A 24,377-nucleotide genomic window follows, 5' to 3' on the forward strand; every position below is an offset into this window, starting at 1 on the left:
TGCACCGATTCATAGAAGTGGTGGAGAATAGAGACAAAATTCTGGTGGCAATTTGACCACCTCTGAAGCAGGGTGAAATTCACCGTGACAGGTTCTGCAGAACCAGTAGCAGAAATTTTGAGTAGTTCGGAGAACCGGCAAATACCACCTCTGGCTGGTCCCAGAGTGGGTGGGAATGGAGATTTTGCAGTATCCTTCCCCCAGGAGCGGGGAGGGAATGGGGATTTTGCAGTATCCTTCCCCGGCCACGTCCACCAAGTCGCACCCACAGAACCAGTAGTAAAAAAATTTGAATTTCACCACTGCTCTGAAGGCCATCGGCTGGGACACTTAGTGGGGTTCCCTGGCTGGCCACTGTGAGAAGACACTGCTGTACTATATGGACCAGGGGTCTGATTCAGCAGGGCATTGTTTTTGCTCCTTTAGACATGTTTTTACACACCTACCATCACCTTTTCTCACTTAACATCATTCATTCATTTGAAGTTACAACAGCACTGAACGAAGGAATGTAGAACCAGTCTCCAAAGTTCCAGCAGTTGCATTGCTGTTGTGATTACATGAATAAAATTCTGGCACTTGGCAACCAGCTCATCCTTACAACCAAACCAAACAACATTTGCAACCTTCCTTGTTAGCTTCCTACACACAAAGTCAATGGAGAAGTTGGCAAGGAAAATAACAAATTGATTTTCCCTGCCAACTTCTCCATTGACCTTGTTGCTTGGTAAGTCTCCCTCATCCCCAGCCTTTCTTTGCTCACATGCACTGTGTCCTTCAACTCATCTGTAGCCTGTAACTGGGCTTCCCATGATCTAGCCATCAGTCATCAACACCAGTCAAACATCAACATCCCAATCTACATCTAAAATCCCCTCCACACACAACAGCCACCATATAAATATCATACACAGAACAGCCCAAAGCACACAGAAAGGTTCTGTGAGGATAGGCTCCACATGAGCCCAAAAATTCAGAAGATAAAACCTCTGATCCTGGTGACCGACCCAGATTGAATCCTTTCTATGATCTATCCCAGACCCCCATGGAACCCCTGTATGCTTTACCTGGAACTTCCCACTTAATAACTTACGCATCTTAGGTTTATGAAGGCAACTGGGACTTCTTGATTGTTATCGTTAAGCAATACCGTTATGAAGCACTGGATTTTATGATTACATGACTTTGCAACAGCAATCCTGCTGCCAACTGCTATACAGATGGTCCTTGCTCACCAAGCATTCATTCAACAGTGTTAAATACTGAGACTTAATGACTGGTCCTCAGAGTTGCAGTATCCCCAGAGGCATGTGATCACGATTTGGCACCTTGGCAACCGGTGCACATTTACAATGTTGGCCACATCCCATAGTCACATGATCACCATTTGTGACCTTCACAACTGGCTTCCAACAAGCAAAGTCAATGGAAAAATTGCAGGATTTTGCAAATCGTGAACACATGACATTAAATTTAATGACTATGATTCACTTAATGACCGCAGCAAACTGCCATTGTAACTTGGTGGTGTCAAGTGATTTTGCATTTTATGATTGCATGTATGTATGTATGTATGTATATGTATATGTATATGTATATGTATATGTATATGTATATGTATATGTATATGTATATGTATATGTATATAGACTTAGTACTTGGTGTTGGAGAAAACTTCTGCAAATACCATGGTCAGCAAGAAAATAAATCAATGAACCATCAAAAAAATCATTTAGAAAGTTCTCACTGCAGGTTCAAATTATCCTATTCAGGCACATTCTGTGAAGATTCAGCTCTCTCAAAAAGGCTCTTATGCTGGGAAAGGGGGAAGGAAAAAAAAAAGAAAATGACCAACAGCAAGGTAGATGCTTGTTACTGTGGCAATGTGTATGCTACTGGGAGACTTGAAAGAACAGCTTAGGGATAGATCATTAGGAGTCAAAAATGCCTTGATGGCACATAATCAATCAGCCTTAATATCTGACACTTTTTCATTTTTTTGCTATTTTTTCAAATGGGTTTCTTTCTTTTTTTTTGTTTCTCAATTAGCTTGACTGTTTTATTATTTATCTTTTGTAGTTCTGAACTCTTTTTTGTACTCTATAAAATACAAAAAAAATGATTGGTGGCGGAACTTAATTCAGCAAATGATCTTTAATTAAATGGATTTAAAAGGAATTTAATCTACAAAATTAAGAGGAAGATTACTCATAGATCAATTCCTTCAAAAATTATTATTCCTCCCCCCCCCCATTTATTTGTTCCAAATTCTAAATGGTTTACAGTGTCAGCATGTCGTCCCCAACAATCTGGGCCTTCCATTTTACTGACCTTGGAAGGATGGAAGACTGAATCAACTTTGAGCCGGTCAGGATCGAACTGCTGGCAGTTGGCAGAGTTAGCCTGCAATACTGCATTCTAACCATTGCACCACCACTGGCTGTTACTCTCTAAACACATTCTTATAAACATTCATATGGACATACTTAACATAAATATGTCAATTCTTTTTCCCCTTCCCCCCACCCTCATTCCATTGATCTCCATAGTTTTGGCCTTAAATATACTTTGTCAGGGATCCAATTAACATCCCCAATGAAAGAAGACTCCAAGCTTGAGGTTCCTCAAAGTTCCATTTTATTAAGAGATCTCATATTGGCACATCTGGGAAAATCCAAATCTGAAAGTTCCCAGGTTTTCCCCACCCAGAAAGTCCCTACCCCAGCACCCACATGTCCATCACATGATCCAATCAGGCACCATCCCAACTGGAGATGCCTCCCAGTCACACCAATCCAGGTGCAAGGCAAGACGTCCATGACTCTCTAAGAAAGGAATGTTATTTTGGCTATATCTAGCCCACTCCATATATTCCCCCCTCCCAATTTCCCACAGCAGTAAATGTGGCAGGTCTGAACGCCCATTGCAAAAGATGGCTTCCAGGCCTGACATACCTATTATCTCTGATTCTATTATCCACAGATCATTCCCATACAGGACGTAATGCTTTCCCCAAGTCCTTGATTCTCCTAATGCAATGCTTCCCAATCTTTTCCCTTCATTCGCAAAGATGCTTATTGAAAAGTCTTATTTAACTTTGATGTAGGTAGTAGTAAGTCCTTTCCTTCAGCACCACTGTAATTTTGAATGGCAGTAATTTGAGGATCACCTGTATAATCAAAATAATATAATTGAATGATATTTATTTCATTTCAACAAATTATCATTGATAAATTTCATCAATTTTCAACTTAATAAGAATATTTGGGGATATTTTTAATGGAGTTTAGTACTCACGGCATTCTTGAAGTTAAATGTCCCTGTTGTGACGAGTAATAGATTCATCTACACCCCCCCCACCCCAAAAAAACATTTTTGCCCAATTTGGTGTAATTTACCTAGATTTGGGAAGTACTGTCCCAATGCATTTTCCATGGTAAATATTGTGACCCAAATTTGTTTAAGAATGTAGAAGACTGGCAGGGTGGGGAGAAAACCATTCCAAATCTCAGCTAGTCCTCAGTTAAGAGGAACACAAAGTAATATGCCCTAAAGGCATTTCGAACCCGGAAGAAACTATATTATGATTAATAAATTAACGAGGAAGACAGATAATATACGACTCCAAAATGTATTTAAAGAGACTTCAAGAAACACAAGTCTCCACTATCATCATGATCACCGTCACTCATAACTATATCTTAAAAGTGTGCCTTGTGCTAGTTCTCTTAGCAAAACCAGGTCAATTCTTGGTCTTCAGATGCTCTATCTTTCATGCTCAGTGGAAGCAACTGATCCAGAATAACCTACCTCATCTCTGCAGAACAAATGAAGAAATACCGCTGCAATGCATATATGAACTGACAGACTTCGGATTTCCTCTGGAAGTTCTTGAAGTCAGTAATAGAGACAATGCAGTTATAATCAATGAGCTCCTCCAACAGATTTCTTGCCTTCTTTCAAATGCCCCTTCCGACCATGCCTGGAACTCAACATGTTTCGAAAACCTAAAGAATGCCCTTTACGAGCAAATGAAGAACCTACAAGCATGCTTGAATGCAACTGAGGTGCACAAGGGACCAAGAAAGTGTCACAACGTGACATCTTATTTGCTAACTCTAAAAGTGAAGAGATATTTTCAAAGAATGAACAATTTCCTAACTGTGAAGCAATACTGTAGTTGTTCCTGGGAAATAATCCATTCAGAAATTAAAGGATGCATGCTGTTCATAACCCATCTTCTTAACAAGCTCTAAGGTAACTTTTAAGTGTGCTTTATATATATAAAGTATCTGAGAAGGGAGTAAATATTAATTAAATTATATTTAACAAATATTAATATTAGATCAATATTTATAAAAATCTATATTGATTTAATGTTATAAACATCAATATTAAATTAATATGTTATAATTATTAAGTTAATATTTTATAAATATTATTATAAAATTAATGTTATGAATATTATTATTAAATGAATATTAAGGTTATTATGTATGTTCATAAGTTATCTTGCAGATTTATAGACGATAAGACATTCAGAAATTCAGAAATTCATCTATAAACCAAATTTAATACAACTTGGCCAAGAAAATAATTGAGACATTAATAGATTATACCAGTTGAAAATAAAATAAAATTTGCATATTATACATAATTGTTGTAGCATAGCAATAAAAGTTATCCTTTTAATAATAATGATGTTATTTGGCATTTTAATTTAGGTAGTAAGTTAAGGTTTAGATAATAACTTAAGTTACAGAATAATTTCCTCTTTATCTTATTTTCATTTTATAACTTAATGTAAATAATACCTGCTTATGTTAGGGGAAGTGACCACTGATTTCAATTTTATTTTAGAAATAATTTTTGAAATCATGCTTTAAAAATATTATCTTAAAAAATCAATAGCTCTATTACAGAAACATTGCTTTCTTTAAAACCAGAATTCAGCACAAATAGACTAAATCATTACTTTCAAACTCCATTTAGAATAGAATAGAATTCTTTATTTGCCAAGTGTGATTGAACACACAAAATTTGGTCTTTGGTGCCTATGTTCTCAGTGTATATAAAGAAAAAATAATGAGCTTGTTGATCAGAAAGGTCGGCAGTTCGGCGGTTCAAATTCCTAGTACCACGTAACGGAGTGAGCTTCCATTACTTGTCCCAGCTTCTGACAACCTAACTGTTCGAAAGCACATAAAAATGCAAGTAGAAAAATAGGGACCACCTTTGGTGGGAAGGTAACAGTGTTCCCTGCGCCTTTGGTGTTTAGTCATGCCGGCCACATGACTACGGAGACGTCTTCAGACAGCGCTGGCTCTTCGGCTTTGAAACGGAGATGAGCACCGCCTCCTAGAGTCGGGAACGACTAGCACATATGTGCAAGGGGAACCTTTATCTTTATACTGCTTAAGAACTGCCACAACTGTTGGTGCTTTTCATGGTTAACAAAAAATTTGAAAAAGAACTACCTAATTGATATTGCTACCTAGTACACTGTACCAGTTTTTAATTGAAGGAACAAAACACATATCTACAGCATCCTAACTTTACTAAACTTGGACATTTCCTTTGCCTCAGATAAAATACAGGAGCACAGCAATAGAAACCAACATATCACTCATTTTTCTGCTCATAAATGAATCCAGTCAACCAAAGATTTGTCAAAGGACAGGAGAATTATGGCTGCAAAATCATTCCATCAGGTTCTAGATTTAGTTGTCACACTGTATTTTAAGCATATTGGAAGCTTATTGAAAGACAACTGAATTCATTCAGCTACTAACATCCCTTCCTCAATCATCTGAACACTCCTCTCATTAATCAGATAGTGAAAATATCCTTCCACAAAATTCTGCTCTAATGCAGCAATACATCCTACCCTCTATTCTTCTCCTATTTTATTGAGATTCATGTTAATTCTTTTAATATGTCCAGCAATTATCAGAGAGAACCTCCAGTGGAGTCCTTTTTAACAGGTACATTCAGTAACAATATTACTCAGGGAGTGAGAAAAGTAGTACCCTAAACCCCAAAGAGATTTAGAATTGTAATCTTTCTCAATGTGATATCCTCCAGATGTGGGAACTGATCTATAACATCCTTCTTCCTCAGTCCAAAATAATAACTATCTATGTTTATTGTTCGAGAAGATATAGAGGACATCTGATTCGTGAACAAGTCAATCTAATTATATAGTCTACCTAATTAACCTAATTATTAAATTTAAATAAAATTGTTGGCAATATATTGAAATATAAAAGGAAGAAGTGTATGCAAAAAGGCAAAGCATCTGCTTTCATATCCTGTTTAAGTACAGATAATCCTCAACTTACAACCATAATTGAACCCAAAATTTCTGTTGCTGAGACATTTGTTAAGTGAGTTTTGCCCCATTTTACGACCTTTCTTGCCACAATTGTTAAGTGAATCACTGTAGTTGATAAGTCAGTAACCTGATTGTTAAGTGAATCTGGCTTCCCCCATTGACTTAGCTTCTCAGAAGGTCACAAAAGGTGACCACATGATCTTGGGACACAGCAATGGTCGTAAGAATGAACCAATTGCCAAGCATCTGAATTTGGATCATGGAGAGGCTGGAAAGGTCGTAACTGTGAAAAATGGTCATAAGTAACATTTTTCAGTGCCATTGTAACTTTGAATGGACACTAAATGAACTGTCAGTCATTTCCTCAATGGTAGTCGAGGACTACCTGTATAGAAATCTTAAAAGCTGGCCAAGCTGGCCGCTGTTAGAAACAAAACAGCTGATTAATATGCTACAAATATTCCTCGATTCACAACTATTCATTTAGCAACTGTTCAAAGTTGTGACAGCAATGAAAAAAGGGACTTGCGACTGTTTCTTACACTTACAACAACTGCAGCATCCCAACAATCATATGATCAAAATTCAGGTACTTGGCAACCAGCAAGGCTGAGGGGACTAAAGATACGGGAGAGGGTCGGGGTATTGCGGTCGTGACAGGGAGGGGCAGATACGGCGGGGACTTTAGGGCAGGCCATTACCGGGGAAGGAGGGTTCGCTACATCACAGAGATCCCTCCTTCCGGCCCTAGGAGCCCCACTCCAAGACCAGATGGCGCAAGTAATCAGGACCCTGGTCTCAGGCTGTTGTCGCTAAATGCCAGGTCTGTTGTACATAAAGCACCTCTCGTCCGGGACTTAATTTTAGACGAGAGGGCAGACCTGGCATGTATTACTGAGACCTGGCTGGGCCCAGAGGGAGGAGTCCCCCTTGTAGAACTGTGCCCAGAAGGTTTTCAGGTGCTGCATCAGCCGAGAGCCCAGGGAAGGGGTGGGGGTGTGGCCGCTGTTATCCGGGAGTCGTTAGTTCCTCGTAGGGTCCCTGCTCCGGAGATTGTCGGGTGTGAGTCTTTGCTGTTAAAGTTGGACCTCAAGGGTCAAGTGGGTTTGCTGCTAACGTACCTGCCTCCCAACAGCGTTGCAGCAGCCCTCCCCTCGCTCCTCGAGTCGGTAGCCGAGCTGGCAATTGAGTTCCCTAGGTTGATGGTCCTGGGGGACTTTAATTTGCCGTCGCTCGGTGAAAACTCTGATGGGGCGCAGGAGTTCATGGCTTCCATGACAGCCATGGGCTTGACTCAAGTAATCCGAGGCCCAACCCATTCAGCGGGACACATGCTTGACCTCGTATTTCTCTCGGAGCAGTGGATGTGTGATCTTGGTCTGAGGGGGAGTGACATCATACCCCTGTCGTGGTCAGACCATTGCCTACTGAGGCTCGACTTCCGGAGGCCAAACCCCCACTGTAGGGAGGAGGAACCGACCAGGTGGTTCCGCCCCAGGCGTCTTATGGAGCCAGTAAGGTTCCAGACAGAGCTTGGGGTTATTCCTGATACTTTCGCCCACAGTCCGGTAGAGACTCTGGCTGCTGCGTGGCATTCGGCAGCGTCAGAGGCCCTCGACCGGATTGCGCCACTGCGGCCCCTCCGAGGCGGCGGATCCCGGAGACCCCCTTGGTTCACCGAGGAGCTCCGGGAGATGAAGCGCCGGAGGAGATGCCTAGAGCACCGTTGGAGGTCCGATAAGTCCGCATCGAACCGAGCAATGGTAACCACCTGCACCAGGGAATATACTAGGGCACTTAGGGCAGCTAAAAGATCACACATAGCCTCCCTGGTCGCATCCGCTGAGTCCCGCCCAGCCGCCCTGTTTAGGATAACCCGCTCCCTATTGAACAAAAGGGAGGCGGGGGAACCCTTGCAGGGCAGAGCTGAAGAATATGCCCAATTCTTAGCGGACAAAATTGCTCGGTTTCGGACGGACTTGGACTCCACACCCGCAGTTCCAGCCGAGACTCAGGGGGACCAAGTACAACAGCTCTGGGTTGAGTTTCAGGAGGTTACCCCCGGGGATGTGGACAAGGCCATGAGAGCTGTGAGTTCCTCCACCTGTGCTCTGGATCCGTGTCCCTCATGGCTGGTTTCTAACTGCAGTGAGGTGACACGAGGCTGGATCCAGGCGGTTGTAACCGCCTCTCTTCGGGAGGGGAACTTCCCCGCCGCACTGAAAGCGGCGGTGGTGAGACCCCTCCTGAAGAAGCCATCCCTAGATCCAGCTGTCCTTAACAACTATCGCCCGGTCTCCAACCTCCCCTTTTTGGGGAAGGTTGTTGAGAAGGTGGTGGCCTTCCAGCTCCAACGGTCCTTGGAGGAAGCAGACTACCTAGACCCCTTCCAGTCAGGCTTCAGACCCGGTTACAGCACTGAAACCGCCTTGGTCGCATTGATGGATGATCTTTGGAGAGCCAGAGATGAAGGATATCCCTCCATCCTGGTCCTCCTTGACCTCTCAGCGGCTTTCGATACCATCGACCATGGTATCCTTCTGCGAAGACTGCGGGAGGTGGGAGTGGGAGGCACCGTGTTACGGTGGTTCTCCTCCTACCTCTCGGACAGGTCGCAGTCGGTGTTAGTGGGAGGGCAGAGATCGTCCCCAAGGCCCCTGAAATATGGGGTGCCGCAGGGTTCGGTCTTATCCCCCCTACTATTTAACATTTACATGAAACCGCTGGGAGAGATCATCCGTAGGCACGGGATTAGATACCATCAATACGCGGACGATACTCAATTGTATCTGTCCGCCCCGTGCCAAATCAATGAAGCGGTTGACGTAATGGACCGGGGGCTTGAAGCCGTCATGGACTGGATGAGGATTAACAAGCTTGTGCTCAACTCAGAAAAGACCGAGTGGCTGTTGTGTTTTCCTCCCAAAAATTTGGCCACTAATCCAACACTCAGGCTGGGGGGTCAAATTTTACACCCCTCAGAGAGGGTTCGCAACTTGGGAGTCCTCCTGGATCCACAGCTGTCATTCGACCATCATATAGCGGCTGTGACCAGGGGGGCATTCGCCCAGGTACGCCTGGTGCGCCAGTTGCGACCCTACCTGAACCGGGAGGCCCTCACAACAGTCACTCGGGCCCTCGTGATTTCTAGGCTGGAATACTGCAACGTGCTCTACATGGGGCTGCCCTTGAGGAGCATCCGGCGACTTCAGCTAGTGCAGAACGCAGCCGCGCGAGTGATCGCGGGTGCACCCCGATTCACCCGCATTACACCTATCCTCCGCGAGCTGCGCTGGCTACCTGTCGATCTCCGGATGCGCTTCAAGGTGCTACTGATCACCCATAAAGCCCTACATGGCAGTGGATCTGGATACTTGAGAGACCGCCTTCTACCAATTACCTCCCTACGACCTATAAGATCCCATAGGTTAGGCCTCCTCCGCATTCCATCGGCCAGCCAGTGTCGGCTGGCAACCACAAGGAGGAGGGCCTTCTCAACAGCGGCCCCGACCCTTTGGAACGAGCTCCCCGTAGAGATTCGCACCCTCTCCACCGTCCAGGCCTTCCGCACAGCCTTGAAGAACTGGCTCGCCCGTCAGGCCTGGGGATAAGGACCATTACCCCGCCCGAATGTTGTATGCATGTTGCTTATTATTTTATTATGTGTTGTCGTCTTAGTGTTGTATTCCCCCCTCCCTGGTTTTCTGTGAGCCGCCCTGAGTCCCCTCAGGGAAAAGGGCGGCCTACAAATAAAATCAAATGATTAAAAAAATGAGCATGAATTTGCAGCATCCTCCAGGATCACGTGATTCCCCATTTGTGACCTTCCCAGCTGGCTTCCAACATAGCCCATCGGACAAACTGGATTCACATAACGAACATGTAATTCACATAATGAATTAGGATGATTGACATAACCACCATGGCAAAAAAAAGATCATAAAATTGGATGTCTCACTTAACAACGACCTCACTTAGTAATGGAAATTCCAGTCCCACATGAGGTAGTAAGTCAAGTTCTACCTGTACAACACTTTTCTGCAGTTTTCTCAACCAACTACAATAATGGCACTAACTCTTCACCTATTTTCCAACAGGCAATATTTTCTATCCCTTCGCTCAGGATATCAATGGACATAATAAACACCAATGTTGGAACTGACCTACACCATTCAGAACAGTAGCAGTTTCAATTAGCCATGCATTTTGCTGCAGCTACTGTATGTTTGCCAACTTCATATTTATGAAGAACAATTATGAGTTGGTCTATTGAAAAGCCAGTGTAATTTATTATTAATTCCATTTTATCCTTAAACACGTATGCTGAACTTTTACATTGAAAGAGCTTTTAAGAGTCCTTAATGAATTTAACCATAAAACAAATATACACTGGAACTGCACTTTCTCCTTTTTGCACAACTGTCATAGATTTGAAGATGTTTATCCAGGGAATTGTGAAAATGCTTGGTCACACAGGATTCATAAGCTACTCTGAGATTTAAGAGTAGTTTGTTGATATACCATCACAAGAACATCAGCACCTAAAAACATGCTATAAAACTTGGTTTAGAAATCACAATATCCATTTTCGCAAATATGCCTTGCTTTATACACTTTATACCGATGCGTGATTTGTGAAAAGTTCCCCTGGAATTAATGTTTGTAAAACAGTGTACTAAGTTTGAAAGAAACTGAGCACACCAGTTCAACGTGCCTGGGGATACAAAATCATGATAGGTGGTGAATGTTGCCATGAACACATTAAAAACAAAAATCATTTCCTTTCTGATAATGTATTTTTTTAACGACATTCATCTTTCGTCATGAAGATTAAGGTTTTTGTGACCCAGCAGTGCCTGCAGAGTTGAACATGACCAAGATATTTATTTAATTTATTATCTGACATTTCTGCAACAAGTACAAGTTTTATAGCTGCATGTATAGACAGGAGTTGACTGAAAACCAGTATATAGTCTTGAAAGTTTTGGGGAAATAACCAAGGTGAACAACTCACACATAAAAGCAATTTAAAAAGAAATTGTAGACTTTTGCTAGAACAGTAGTCCTCACTTACCAACTGAAATTGGGACCAGCAACTCCATTGCTAAATGACCCAGTTGTAATGTGAAAAAAATCACAATGCCATGCCTGACTTACATCAGTTTCTCTGTTCTGTCTGCGGTTGTTAAGAAAATCACCTCAATCATTTAGCATGACATCACACAACGCCAGTTTTCTCATTGACTTTGCTTGTTGGAACCAGGTTGTGGAACTCATAAATAACTATCACATGATCACAGGATGCTGTGACCATCGTCAATGTGTGTCAGTTGCCAAGCAGCCAAATCTGAATTACATGACATTACATTGGCTGTAAATTTGAGGACCAGTGGCAAGTCTCCTTTTATAATGGTGTTATATAAAAGTGTTACATAAATATAACACTATAACTTTGAATGGCCACTGAACCAGTAGTTGGTAAACGAGGACTATTCACTTCTATTTTTTCCATGACAAAGGCAACTAAAACCCTCTGACAGACAAGCTCTTAGCTTTGTATTAATTAGATGCACTTGAATAAACGTGTTTCTCATTGTCTTAAATACTGTCAATTTATTTTGTAAGATAATCAATATATAATTAACAGAACTGTGATTTGACCTTGGGTTATAGGTATGTTTGTTTCATACGGTAAATTTGTAATTTAAACTTACTAAAATTGTGTTTACAAGTTGTGATAAACTGCTATTTATTTAAATCATGGGTTGTTTGTTTATTCACAATAGTCAGGTTGACATATTAGACCACTAGTTAGTATTTACAAGTCACAAAGATCAGATCCACGGAGTACATTAAGCCAAAACCAATAAACTATATTATGGTTTAGTGCAAACTAGGCCAATTTATACTTATAAGAATCCTCCCTAAATCAGGAATACTTAATCAGGAATACATACTGTAAATGTTGCAGTAACAATGGGGAGAGGTGTTGTGGAAAAGAAATAATGAAAAAGAATACATGCAATTTTTGATAATAGGTGGCTCTGATTTTTTTTATTTAAAGCAACCAGATATAAAACATACAATTTACATACCATAACTGATTAAAATATTTTTAGTTTACAATTGGACCATGTGGTAATGGCTGAGAATTTTAATTAAAAGTTAGAGTTTGAATCATTTGGCAGTTCAAAACTCTTGGCAAATCTTGGTTGTAAATGTAGTAAAAAATTCTACTATATTTGCAGCTTTGAAACCATTCAAACACATTTGTGCAATATATTTACAGTAGCAATCACAACTGGAACCAACAACTCAATTGTTAAATAGAAGAGTAGCTAAGTTAAACAGCAACTGTGCTTACTTCAGCTTTCTTGGCTTTATAGACCTGCAAAGGTCATAAATGTAGGAATTTATTTAAAGTTATTTTTTTTCACCACTGTTATAATTGCAAATAGGAAGGCATTCTTTGCCCAGTTGCTGGCTGGGTGTAGTCATGGTAGGCGTGGCCTAGTTGGCCTTCTGCACCATGGTGGGGGGGGGGCATTTTTGCCCTCACTGGGCTCCAGAGCATTGTTCCCTCTAAGCCGTTTCTAACTGCGCGCAGTGGTTTCTGTCACAGGCTCTGGAAGCTGAGGGGAATATCTGCTGCCGCCTCCTCCTCCTCCAACAGCACCAACATTATTTGCTGCCCAGCACTGCAGCCGAGGTGAAGCCTCCAAAGCTCCCGCAGGCGCCCCCGCCCATGGCAGTGGCGGCGGTGCCTCCCCCTCCGCTCGGAGCACCTCAGCTGGGCTCTGGGTTACCCCTGCTGCCACCTCCACCTCCGCTATCCTTTTGAGAAGCCATGAGGCCTTTTTTCCTCCTCCCGCCCCCTCCGCTGCCTTCCTACTAGCTCCCGCGGCCAAATGGCTCCTCAAAAGCACGGCGGAGGAGGAAGGGGGAGGGATAACTGGCCCCCATGACAGTTTTAAGACTTGCATGCTTCAATGCCAGAGTTTCTGAGCCAACATTTTGGTTGCTAAGCAGGACCGTTGTTAAGTGATACTGATATTATATAACACTTTTAATTAAGCGAGTACCTTGAATAAACATAACTTTGAGTTTCAAATAATACTGATTTAGTTGTTGTCTTAGGTGACATCTTTGAAAAAAATTCAGGTGCTCAGGCATGAAAATATGCCGCTCAAACACTATACTTTTCTGCTCACTGAAAAAAAATTAGAGGGAACATTGCTCCAGAGCGCCCAGAGGGGAGAAAACAGACTCCCCAGGCTCCAGAGGTCGTCTGGAGGCTGGAAATGGGCCCATTTCCGGCCTTCCCAAACTTACGGTAGACCCGTTTTTTGCCCTCTTCGAGCCTCCATGCGTGCCCTGCACTTACTTGCATCCAAAATGGGCTGAGTGGTGACTCCTGAGAGGAGCAGGGTGGGTGAGGCCAGCCAGGAGATTTGGGGCAGAGGTGGGTTCCTACCTGTTTGAACCAGTTCAGCCGAGTAGGTAGTAACTCGGCCGGCCATGCCATAGGCACCACCATCTTGATTTTTGTTTCTGTGCATGCGCAGCCTTTTTTTACCTATTGCACATGCACGCTCACATGAAGCGCGTCCCTGAGTGAATTAACAGTAGAAGAAGCCAGAACCTACCCCTGATTTAGGGGTTCTCTGAACAGCACAGAATGTTAGCTAGAGATTCTCCCGAACCCCTGCGAACCCCCAGCAGCCCACGCCTGAATAGGAGTGTTACCTTTGATCAAGTAACTGTTAATAGTTGTAAAACTCTTGAAAAGCTATAGAAAGAAATTTGACTTGTAAAAAAAAGGCAATGTATTCTGGTAAAACATTTACTATGTTTTGTGCTTGGACCTGATGGCTACTTCAGAAACCCCTAAAATTTTCTTTGTGCAAGGAAAAAAATATTTAAGCAGCTAAGCTAGCAATTTATTTTTCCTGATAATTTATAAACTTTCCTAAAATCAATCTGGATGGAACAGAGAATTAGAAGTTTCATATTTTCCAAAATCAATGGGCTTATGTTGTTAAAAAAAGTTAAATATTTGTTATTCTTAAAGTGAGATTTATCAAAAAATGAGTTTTAAATAGTGTTAGTTATATTTTAGTTGTAATGAATTTGAATGCATTTTCATCATATTTTTGGCTGAATTTGTAATATTGCTCATTCTTAGTATATGAATGAGGCACTTGGAAACAAGTTATGATTTCAAGATGTTACTGTATTTTAAAAAAATATACCAAAAATAGAATTTATGAAGAATTTTGGCATTCCTATGCATGGATTGCTGCTAAAAAAATTATTGCATATTTCTGGAAATTCATGTATAATGTATATACATATTCCAAACACTGGATGGATGAAATGTGTCAACTCTCAGCCTTTAAATTGGTTCTTTAGCAACAAAAAGGAAAGACTGAACAATGGGACTTCTGTGTGATCACGGTTTCATTCATTCTTTAAAAACCTTCGTTTAGACACAGCCATAATTATTACAGACATAATTGTGCAAGTAGTCATCAATTTACAACTACAATTGAGCCCAAAATTTCTGTGGCTAAGCAAGACAGTTTTGCCGCATTTACGACCTTTCTTTCCTCAGTTGTGCAGTGAATCATTGCAGTTGTTAGTTAAGTTAGTAATACGGTTGTTAAGTGAATCTGGCTTCCCCATTGATTTTGCTTCTTAGATCACAAAAGGTGATTACCTAACCCTGGGACACTGGAACCATCATAAATATGAGTCAGTTGCCAAGCATCTAAATTTTGATCATGTGACCATGGAAATGCTAAAATGGTTGTGTGAAAAACACTCATGTCACTTTTTTCAGTGCTGTTGTGACTTCGAACATCATTAAATAAACTGTTATAAAGTCAAAGACTACTTGTATTAAAGTAATTTTAATTACTTGATTGCATGAAACATTTGAGGGGGATGTCCTGTTATTTTCTCCTTGCATTGGTGATACAGGAAGGGGACCAACACCTTCTGAAGATGATGTATCAGATCTAATTATTCAGGACGAAACCTATGGAATGGGATCAGAATCTACTATTCTGAATCGCTGGTACTGCAAAGCCATCATGTACATGATAGCATGCATCGTGTCTAATTCCTTTGGGCCATCATACCAACAGTGATGCTTCAACCACTTCTAAAAAACTGGATCCTTGACACTAATAACATGGTGCTGCCATAGTTGGATAGTACAAATGGGTAATGACTAAATGGAAACTTAAGCATTCCCAGTGTAAAAAAAATTGAGATACTATTTTCAAAATCATACCCCATTCTTGCATGATTTGGATGGGGGATTTCAGAAGCTATGCAAGATTCTTGCATGGCATACTCTTTATTTCTTTTATTTATTTATTTGTCAACAAGTACAAGGAAACAAGTATCAAAACACATGAAAAAAATGGCACAAATAAATGCATATAAATAAGCAAAACATAGCCATAAATACATAAAAAGAATACATATAAATGGGATAGTAGGACAGGGACAGTGGGCACGCTGGTGCACTTATGCACGCCCCCTTAGGAACCTCTTAAGAAATGCGTAAGGTCCACGGTAGACAGCTTAAGGTAAAAAGTATGGGGGTTAGAGGAACTAACAACAGGATCAAGTAGAGTGTTCCACACATTTACTACACTGAAATTGCTGAAATTGTTTTTCCTGCAATCAAGATGAGAACGGATTACATTTAGTTTGTATCTATTGATAGACCTTGTGTTATTGCAGTTGAAGTAAAATTAGTCATAAACAGGTAGGACGTTATGGCAGATTATCTTGTGCACTAAGCTCAGGTCAGAATATAGATAGCCTAGTTCAATGCTATCCAGGCCTAAAATTTCAAGCCTGGTGGTTTAAGGAATTTTATTACGAGCAGAGGAGTTGAGTACTCTTCTTGTAAAAGACCTCTGGACCGTCTCTTGCGCGGTGTGTGGAATTTGCATAAGACGACTCTTGGGCCGTCTCTGGAGCCTCCACAAATCAAACAAGAATGGGGAGTCCTTTTGAGTAGTTTTTGGAGGGTGCAGAGACTATTGAAGAGCATACTTTGATGCTGCTTCAAGAATGAAGGCCTCGTGCTACCCAGAGCAGCCTCGGGTAGGCCACAGCGCTGTCAAAGGAAAGAAAACACTGCCTGAAGTGAAACAGTGTGCAGTAAATCCTGGAGAGATCTAGGCCATGGGAGCAATCACATACACTTAGTCCTGAATGTATGACCATAACGGAGCCCAAACTTTATGTTGCTAAGTGATAAATGTGTTGAGTTTTGCTCCATTTTCTTGCCACATTTGTTAAGTGAATCATTGCAGTTGTTAAATTAGTAACATGGTTGTTAAGTGAATCTGGTTTCCTCATTGACTTTGCTTGTCAGAAGGTTGTAAAAGGGAGTCACGTGACCCCAGGACACTGCAATAATATACTAACAACTAGCAGAATAAATCACAGTATATAACATTCATTCCTGTATTATTATGTTAATAAGTTGTCACCTGAGTAATCAATCTAAAACATTAATAGGTGCAAAATAAAAACATGTATTCCCTACAATTTATTGCTTAAAATGTCCAGGAATGAGTTTACTGACATTTTGCAGCAATTTCTTTCTTCTGTAGCTCATTGTTTACTATCCCAACATCAGTGATATTCCACGTGCTCCTGAAATGCCTTCAGCTTTTATCCAAAACTCCATCACAGCACCTAAAAAAAAAAAAAACCTGACAGCAATGCTAACTGGAAGAGTCACATTTTGGTCTGTATGCCTAGATCAAAACATCCAAAACACACCTCATGCATGCTGGCCCAAACTAAGACTACCCAAAATAGAATGGTTTTTACACAGATCCCTAGTTTAACTCCAGTTAGCAAATCTATCCTTGTGTATTCTAAACAAAGAATACATGTCATTATGTACACTAAGGAAAGTTTATTGCCTGCATCCAAGTTACAGAAAAGTAAAATAAACCGTCCCCATTGGCTAATTTACCATAAGCAAATTTGAGTATCTGCAGGATATTTCCTGTATATTGATTTGCCTTGTGTAACTTGCAAAATCTGAGTATTTGCAAGGTCAATAAGAATCTAGAAGGTAATGTGTACTAGCATAATAATTTTCATAAAAGAGAGAGAGTAGCTGCATGGTGCAATCTTGTTCTTGCTCAGACAATTTCTATTATAAATAGACATAGCCAGCCTTGCACTCACAATCTTCAATAAATTATTCTGTACTATTATGTCTATATTACTGTTTATTTGGTATTGGTTATCGTTTCTTTATTTTTTAAAAACACTTCATTATAGGCTATGAAAACATTAGATTTTATTAAAGTTGTACTATATTGTAATTTTTTTCCCTATAACATCCCAAGATTATTAGTTATCTATCATCCCCATTCGAGGATTTTAAAGAAAGATATCCTCAGTTTTGCAAGGAGTAGCTGTACAGAATTTATTGACAGCACATGATGTGGAAAAGGAAGATTTACTGATTGTCCATATCATATCTGATTACTGTCAGTAAAGCTGATACCAATTGTTTTGGAACTAAAAACAAATTAATCAATCCAAGGTAAGAACCCTTGTAGTTTCTTTTAATTATTTGTTGGCAGAATAATTATTTCTTAATCAAAATCTTTAGAAGAAAAATGTATGATAAGGAGAAAAAAATAACTAAATGAACAAAAGCTCTACTAGTGTGAGTATTATCTCAGATGTCACCGTGTTATTAATCAGTGTTATTAATCATCGATGATTCAAGAAGGTAAAGCTGAGCAATATTAACTATATCCAGGTGATAAAAAAGAAAGAGAAAGCAAAAAAGAAAAACCACAGCTATTTTTAGAATTAAAAAAATCTCAAGAATTAAACATATAGATTTGAATCTACTTATATCTATACATTTACAAAACAACTAAGTATCAGTAGAAAAAGTTTTTTGGTTTCTGAAAATTACTTGAAGAGTTTGGAACCCTCTGAGCACATTTCATCATGCAGAGGAAGAAGAATGACAAAAAATGCCCAAACCATTACTAGCAGACATATGGTAAGTAATTTAAGATCCACTATGCCAAACACAGTTCATCAAACATGTCTGGTAATAAAGCCAGCTAAACAAAGTTAGGTTTGCTACCTACTTGAATGGTATGAGGTTGGATAGTTAAAAGATGATCAAAACCAATCACAGTAAATTTAGTTCAGGGCTGGGTATAGTGGTATAGGTTAAAAATTTTATGGGTTTGGTGAAAGTCAAATCCAGTTGGAACTAAGGTTCGGGGTCTAAATTCTCTGCATTTATTTACATTGTCCATCTATGAAAAAGAAACACATTTACAATATAATAAAATTCAAAATTTGCAGAATTCCATAAGTGCCAGTAACCTACAAATCATAGCTGCTCCATCTGCGTATCTAGAATTTCCTCAATGCAAAAGGTATGAGCATGACATCAAAAAGTGGGTAACAGAAGTTAAAAATGAGTACTGAATGAGAAACAAATGGTGCTGAATATGATTAAGCCACCTGGAATTCTGACAATAGGAGTTAAAAGGCCATGAACCTTTTTTTTCATTCCATGCATCAGGGTTTTTAAAATTAAATGTTCTTTATTCAGATAATTATCTTACTTACTTTATTTTGCAAACAGCTATTTGAAAACTATATCAAAGTATATTAATAATCTTACCTAAACAATAAGAGGTTAATAAGAGGGATGAAGAGAGATCTTATTAAAAAAAAATGTGTAACAAGCATATTTTCTCATCTGGAAGATTATGTTTACCTGTGCACTTCTAGTAGTTCTGTCAAGTAGCAACTAGGCACTGTATGTGTGGTTCCTCTACCCAGCCCAGTTTTTAAACACTTTAATTGAGAAGATTATATACTCAAACACAGGTAGATTTAGTTGTTCTTGATCACTTGAGCAATATTGTCAGATTACACCACATGAATCAAAGACTGGTCTGAATTGCCATTGTATATAAAGATTCACTTTTCTGTCTTAAAAATCTTACACTAATCCTAGATTATTTTATGTAAAGCTAAAGGAGGGAGAGAATTTGGAATAGCATAGTCCAGCAGCAAGGACTGTTTTCAAAGATTTTATAAGAGTTTCTTACAAACATCCAATCCAGGGGTGGGTTCCTGCAGTCGCTACACCCAGTTTGGTCATGGCTGTGCCGCCCGCACTTGATGTGCACTGTGCACGCATGCTCAGTACAATAAAAATTGCTCTGCGCATGCGCAGAAGCAAAAAACAAGATGGCACTGCCTATGGCGCCGCCGGGAAAACCTGTTTGTGGGTGTGGCAGGCCTGGGTTGCTGCCTGTTCCAGCGACCCAGGCCACCAAACCACTACCGTTCGAACCAGTCCGAACCAGTAGGAACCCACCACCGATCCAATCTGAGATTTTCTCAGAAAAATCATAATTATACCATAGACTAATAAGCAAGGTTCTTGTGAATTCTCTGTTACAGAATTCCACATTTTCATATTTAAATATTTTAACTGATTGTTGCAAAGTAGCTTATAAAGTAGGCCCAATAAGGATTCCAGTCCCTTGACTTGGTTCCCTTAGTCAAAGTTGGCAGCAGTTCTCCAAATGCTGCATTTCTCCAAATTTACTGACTTGAACCAGGTCAGGCTTTTCATTGATTCAGTCTTTAGCTTCCATTTATGTAGCCCTACTACATCCTTTCCATTTTTAACAAGCATTGCTTGAAAGGTGAGAAACAGGTCACCAATCCCAAAGCTTTGGCAGTGGGCCTCTTTTTTCCCTCAGTAGCACAATTACAACAGCTAAGAAAGAGGTTCTGTTGTGAAATTCCCACCTTCTGTCTAGGAAGAGGAGAGATGAATTAGGAAAAGGCTGCTAAATAATATTGAGGACAGCACTGTTTCATCATCATTATTTTGCCTTGAATCAGTAATCTTCTAGCTCCGCGCCTTCCCCCACCTCCACATCCACATACTTTTCAGAAAAGGAGGCCTTGTTGACATTTTTTATTTTGGGTTTCACCTCCTTTCAGAGATAAAAATCAAGGGCATTTAAAACAGCAGATCCTGAAGAACCAGTCTGGGATTCCCTAAAGGCAGTAAAATCAAGCTCCCTTAACAGAAGCAAATATACAGAGGCAAGTTACAGAACAGAATAGTATAAAATAGAAAGAGTTGGAAGCAGAATGTGATAATCTAGAATTTCTAAATAGGGTTTTCTTTTTTCTTTTGTTACCTTCTATGCCTTCTCTCTTAACAAATGTCCTTCTCTTCAAACTGAGTTCTCAAAAGTTTGATCAGAACTGTTCCCACTGTGTCCTTTTCAACTCTGGCTATGTGGGCTTTAAACAATAGCCCACTTGCTGCTCTTGTGCTACACAAAATAAATAAATAAAGTCAAACTTGCAATTTTTTGTGAGAAGGTTGGTTGAAAAAAAAGCTGTTCATCCCAATGGAAGAAAAAAAAAGCTTAAAAAGCAAAATCCAGAAGAAAAAGGGAGGTGTTGAGATGCTTGACAGAAGATCCAGAAAAAATGGTTTCAACCCACTTCTACTGACTGACTTTAGTTAAGATTTATTGTGATTTATTTTAAGCCTGCTTTTCCCAGAATGGCATGGCTATTTGGATGTGTGGAATGTAATTGGGACCCTCAACTTCCCCTGAATTGAAATACGAATCTCCTTGGCATTAATCCTCCCACAAATGCTACAACATCCCTTTACTGTGTATGTCCCCGCTTCAAAAAAAGTGTTGAATCTGTTGCAATTTCTGTCTCCCAGGCAATTAATCTTGTTATTTATAAAAGGCCTCCTATACTGAGCGGAGGCAGCAGCTAAACACATGACTCCAGCAACAATCTCTTCCCCCTCCCCTTAATTCAAAAGGCTCTTTACAGTCATTGGAAGGAGGAGGAATTAGAAGTGTAAGAAGAAGGGGAAGGAGAAGGGGAAGAAAGGGATCAGCAGCCCCAGTTGCTAAAAGACTCTGGGAAAAACCGGTACAGACTTAGGACCACAATTTAACAACAAATTAACAGAGTTGGAAGGAACCTTGTAAGTCATCTAGTCCAACACACACACACACACACACACACACACACACTCTGAAGCAGGAGATCCTACACCATTTCTAACAAATGGCAGTCCAATCTCTTCTTGAACGTTTCCAATGATGAAGCTCCCACAACTACTGAAGGCATTTTGAGCCCAAAATTTCTGTTAAGTGAGACAGTGAAGTGAGCTTTGCCCCATTTTATGATTCTTCTTGCCACAGTTAAGTGAATCACTGCAGTTAAGTTAGTAACACAGTTCTTAAGTAAATCCAGCTTTCCGATAAAAAAACTATACTTGTCAAAAAGTCACAAAAGGGGATCCCATGACCCTGGGACACTGTAACCATCATCATAAATATGGGTCTGTTGCCAAGTATCTGAATTTTGATTGATCATGTGACCATGGGGATGCCACTATGTTGGAAAGTGTGAAAAGGGGTCATAAGTCATTTTTCATGCAGCTATAACTTTGAACGGTCATTAAACGAACCGATGCAAGTCGCGGACTATCTCTAATAAGGTTAAAGGTATTCCCATGAAAAGAACCAGCCACAGCACGATCCTTTCTCAACCCTTTCGGGGTGGGGGGTGGGGGTGTCATTTCTATTGCAACCGGTGCCTGACTTCCGAGTAAAATATGTGCCCGGGACGATCCAAATTCAATCTAATTTAGGAGCAAGACTGTCCCGCCGAGCTTCCGAAGAGCCGCCTGAAATTAGCCTTGCGAAGGACGAGGAAAAGCGGTGGGGGAGCCAAACTTTCACGGCGCAATATTGCATAATTCAAGATGCGCAGTTTTCCCCTCCTTCTCCGCTTCCTCGACGAGATCATCACACACGCACGCAAAGACACACACACAAAACACACACCTCTCCCCCCCATCCCCCCCGGTCCATTTCCGAGAGGAACCTGAAGCGATCCCAGAGAGAAGGGACTGCTATTAGAGAGAATCAGCCTGAGCAGGAGACATTCCTTGGGATTTTACCTTCGTTCAACCCGATAGGATAAGCGGCGGCTTCTTTCTGGTCCTTCCTTCCACAGCGCAAGGATGTTGGACGGAAACCGAGACGGTAGTTTGCAACCACAAGTAAATCAACTCCAAAGAGGGAATTCCAAGGAGAGAAAGGGGGGGGGGGGTACCCCAAACCCCAGCCAAATCAAAACTCCAGTCGAACAAAAAAATTGGGGAGTTTGTTGCAATGGGTAAGTTGGTCACTTAACCCGCGTCGCACAATGCACTTCACGGCGACCAAAAAAATAAGAAAGAGACGGGGATTCCCGCAGCGAAACGCCGCCGCGACATCAACAAACGTCCTTGCACTCCGGCGGGACTCGCGCGGTTGAGCGCCGTTCGATACCGAAAGGAGTTGACGAGGTTTCCCCTGGCGGACGCGGCTGAGTACTGCACTCTCCCCTGGCAAGGGCCAAGCCGACCGAAGGGAGCGTCGCTAAAGTTTTCCTCTTCAATTTCAGCGAAGGAAAGAGATTATTGGTTAGAAGGAGCAGAACCCGTGGAGAACGGCGGGAAATGTTTGCAAAAGCAAAAGGTGAAGTCTTATGCAATGGCCCAGTAGTAGTGTGAGAGGAAAGCTCGAAAGAACAAGAGTATTTTTGTAATTGATGATGATGATGATACTTTATTCATTTATTGGAAGTTATCACCCTGCCCTCTCCCAGAAAAATGAAATATCCTAGGAAATATTGAAAAGGCAGAATATTTCCCTTGATGTGAAAAAGGAAGAAACATGTTTTAAAGACAGAGTAGCTCCCTGCAGCTTCCTGCCCATCCCCCTTTGTCAATAGGCCATTAAGATGCCCAAGCCAGTCCCTTTACATAATAAAGAGTTCTCCCCTTCAGCTCCAAGGTAATGGGATTAAGGCATGATCAGCCTTTACTCACTTACCACATGGCATCTGAGAACTCAACCAAACCTGGATTCAAAACACAGCCTAGAGAGCTGCCCCTGCATGGCCCCATGAGAGTCTGACAACCGATCAGAATACAAGATCAAAGGCCAGAGAGGGCATAAAACTAGGGACTTTCAGCATCTCCACCCTTTTTTCCCTTCCTTCTTTTCTTCTCCGCCAACATTGAAGCATGTGATCACCCTTTTCTGTTCAGGACTCAAGCCATGTGGTCCTATCCACCATTAAACCATCTTTCCAAGCAGCCTCCATGTCTCCAGTGTTTTTTCCTCATTTGGAGCTGAACCAGAAGGACATTTCTTCCAATACGTTAAACATGAAACTCAGTCAACTGAACATTCAAAAATGCATCACAAATACCATTGACTGGTGCTACTGGTTGATACGGGTTGTGCCAGCATTCTAGGTATCAACCAAGTACCTTCTTAAAATATTTGTTGTTGTTGTTGTTATTGTTGTTGTTATTTTGTGCTTTCAAGTCCATGTTGGTTCTTGGCGGCTGGCTTGCATCAGTTCCTACAATTTTCTTGACAAGATTTTGGAACAGGTATGCTATTCGCTTTTTGCACCTAGGGCTAAGAGAGGATAACTTAGGAGTGACTTAGAGTGCTCATTTCAAAAGATCTAAGCCTCAGAGCTCATTGTAACAGCATTGCCAAAAAGGCATTAAGAGTTGTTAGCCTAATTTTGTGAAGCTTCTTCTCCAGTAACATTGTACTGCAAACCAGGGCATACAAAACCTTTGCCAGACCAATTCTCGAATACAGCTCATCAGGCTGGAATCCACACTGCATAATGGGCATTAATATAATTGAGCAAGTCAGAGGTATTTCACAAGAAGAATACTCCACTCCTCTTAATAGAATACCTTATGCCACCAGGCTTGAAATTTTGGATCTGGACAAGCTAGTACTACTCCACCTACGGTCTGACCTAAGCTTAGGACACAAAATTGTCTGCTACAACGTCCTACCTGTCAATGACTACTTCAGCTTCAACCGCAATAATACACGGGCAAACAATAGCTACAAACTCAAAGTAAACAGCT

General features: G+C 40.9%; 1 protein-coding gene across 3 annotated transcripts in view; it reads right to left on the reverse strand.

Moving 5' to 3' along the window:
- Positions 1-22,764, reverse strand: part of MOB3B (MOB kinase activator 3B) — a 91,336-nt gene extending 68,572 nt beyond the window's left edge. The window contains exons 1-3 of one of the 3 annotated variants that reach the window (XM_087716137.1): positions 22,389-22,764; positions 20,587-20,724; positions 16,947-17,059 (exon numbers count right to left, since the gene is read on the reverse strand). The gene's annotated coding sequence lies outside the window, so the exon portion shown is untranslated. The remainder of the gene's footprint in view (positions 1-16,946; positions 17,060-20,586; positions 20,725-22,388) is intronic. The other 2 variants (XM_014061871.2, XM_014061873.2) reach the window with 2 other exon arrangements.
- Positions 22,765-24,377: the final 1,613 nt, after the last annotated feature.

The sequence above is a fragment of the Thamnophis sirtalis genome, unplaced genomic scaffold (assembly GCF_051295495.1).
Source record: "Thamnophis sirtalis isolate CommonGarterSnake01/CBP01778 unplaced genomic scaffold, rThaSir2_p1.2 scaffold_5, whole genome shotgun sequence".
NCBI classification, from domain to species: domain Eukaryota; kingdom Metazoa; phylum Chordata; class Lepidosauria; order Squamata; family Natricidae; genus Thamnophis; species Thamnophis sirtalis.